We start from the raw sequence: 2,494 nt of genomic DNA, 5'->3' as shown, positions 1-2,494 counted from the left end.
ACAGTCTGTTGTCTCCCGGGTGCTCTAGTGCGGCACATCGCGGACCGGGTAGATAGATTGTTGGGAGGGGCTGGGAAAGACCCGGTGGTCTTTGTGCATGTTGGCACCAATGACAAAGTCAGCAGAAGGTGGGATGTCCTTAAAAAAAGACTATAGGGAATTAGGCAAGAAACTTAAGGCAACTTAAGGGTGGAGGGGTGTGCCTTTACGTAAAACCATTTTTAAAAACTGATATATGGGAGGATTTGCAGGAGGAGACTGTAGATACGGTCGAGATGCTATGGGGTAGAAATTGCATGTGGCTAAAAGGGAATAAAAAAGGTAGTATTAGGAGTATGCTACAGGCCGCCTGGTATTAATGTATCTAACGAGGAATTGTTACTGAAGCAAATTGAAAGAGCAGCAGGAGTAGGAGACATGGTAGTGATGGGAGATTTTAAATATCCAGAGAAAAACTGGAAAAACGATTCATGTGATACTGCTAGGGGTAATAGGTTCTTAAACACACTTAATGATAACTACTTAGTTCAACTAATTGAGGAACCCACCAGGTACAATGCAATCTTATACCTGGTATTAACAAATGTAAAAGTCGAAAAATATTGTAATGCATATGCCCTGTACTAACCCCATGCACATGCCTGCTGCGCGTGCACTCAATCCGCCGTGCGTGCACATATCCGCAATTTGCGTAGGATCGCTCCTGCGATCATGCGCGTGATATGGGTATTTACGACGGAGTTTGTGAGCGCGTAGAGGTTTATTAGAACATTACATATTTAACCCAAATAGTGTACATTTTAGATATAACTCCCTTGCACCACATCAGCGAGTATCAATAGTTTAAACAGTTCCAGGACTAAGGGATTCGCCGTTGCATGATAGGAAGGGTCAGATAAAGGTTGGAAGGCGATGTCTAGTATCCTATAACAAGGGGTGTGGTCTTTTATAAGAGAAAAAAGACAAAGGCAGCTATATATCTTTTCCAGGGCACACTTATGAAAAAATTAATTAATAAGATGATGAAATATGAGAAAATGAATACTTAACTTTTATGAGATATACTTAAAAAGAGAGGGAGAAGGCAAATATAGATGAATAATTTTTCAAAGCATAATTGCTACAATTTCGAGCGATAGGATTTAGATGAGCGAATTTATCTTTATTCCCTTAGTGGTCTAGAGATTTCCTTAATTGATAATTTTTTTAATTGGGAATAGGGTAACTCCGTTGGGTTCAGCTGTAGCCTGTCAGACTAGCACAATTGAAAAGGAAAGTAGAAATTAAATACCTGGATCTGCACAGAAAATCGGAAGGACACAAATGACTGGAGAATAAAATACCTACGGTACCTAGTATTCCCTCGTGGTCTCGCAACCGGGTACTGACCAGGCCCTGCAGTGTATGGCTTCCAAGATCAGACGAGATTGGGCATACTCAGTGCGGTTTGACCGTAGGTGGCTAAATCTCCAATCTGTGCAGTCAATTCCAGTGTGCGGATACTCATACACATTATTTTGAGCATATCATAAATGTCTGAATTATTGTTGGTACAAGAACAGAGCATTAAGCAACATTTGTGCTGATTGTTATACTAATGAGAGCAAAAGAAATCAGGCAGTGATGTAAGTACAATAGCTGAGTATGATAATATAACAGGGATTGATCCCCAATAATGCATAAAATTCAGTTCAATGAGAAACACACAGATTATATATAATTGTCTAACAGGGATTAATCCCCAATTCTGGGTGTATATGATTTAGCACACAAAATTCCAATAAACATTAGTTCCCAAAAGCAGATATCCTGTGGTTTTATCATATTTTAGCAAAATCACAAATTGAAGATACTTCAACAATCCTAAAGATATATATATATATATATATATATATATATATATATATAGTAAACAACAAAGCAGGCGGCACTCCAAGTCTGTTTGAGATTCAAGTGTATTTCACACACAAGTGATCCGACGTTTCGGGGTCCAAGCGCCCCTTGACAAACATGAAGGTGGTCCTGGGCTCTGTAGAGGAGGAGGTGGAACAAGCAAAGGAAAGTTGTGTCCCTTCTTAAGGGGCAATGGTGGACATTGTGAATGGTGAAAGGAAGGTTTTTGTGGGCAAAGAGTGAGTTATGCCATATATACCAGAAGCATGGGTCTTCAGCCTATGGCCCTCATTCCGAGTTGTTCGCTCGCTAGCTGCTTTTAGCAGCTTTGCACACGCTAAGCCGCCACCCTCTGGGAGTGTATTTTAGCTTAGCAGAATTGCGAACGCAAGATTAGCAGATTTGCGTATAGAAATTTCTTTGCAGTTTCTGAGTAGCTCGAGACTTACTCCTACACTGCGATCAGTTCAGTCAGTTTCGTTCCTGGTTTGACATCACAAACACACCCAGCGTTCACCCAGACACTCCCCCGTTTCTTCAGACACTCCCGCGTTTTTCCCAGAAAAGCAAGCGTTTTTTCGCACACACCCATAAAACGTCC

General features: G+C 40.9%; 1 pseudogene; it reads right to left on the bottom strand.

The window, feature by feature from the left end:
• Positions 1 to 1,340: 1,340 nt before the first annotated feature.
• Positions 1,341 to 1,459, bottom strand: LOC134984852 (5S ribosomal RNA; annotated as a pseudogene).
• Between the last annotated feature and the right edge of the window lie 1,035 nt (positions 1,460 to 2,494).

The sequence above is a fragment of the Pseudophryne corroboree genome, assembly GCF_028390025.1.
Source record: "Pseudophryne corroboree isolate aPseCor3 chromosome 3 unlocalized genomic scaffold, aPseCor3.hap2 SUPER_3_unloc_87, whole genome shotgun sequence".
NCBI lineage: Eukaryota > Metazoa > Chordata > Amphibia > Anura > Myobatrachidae > Pseudophryne > Pseudophryne corroboree.
Note: the sequence above shows the minus strand (reverse complement) of the source record. Positions and strands in the feature narration are given on the sequence as shown.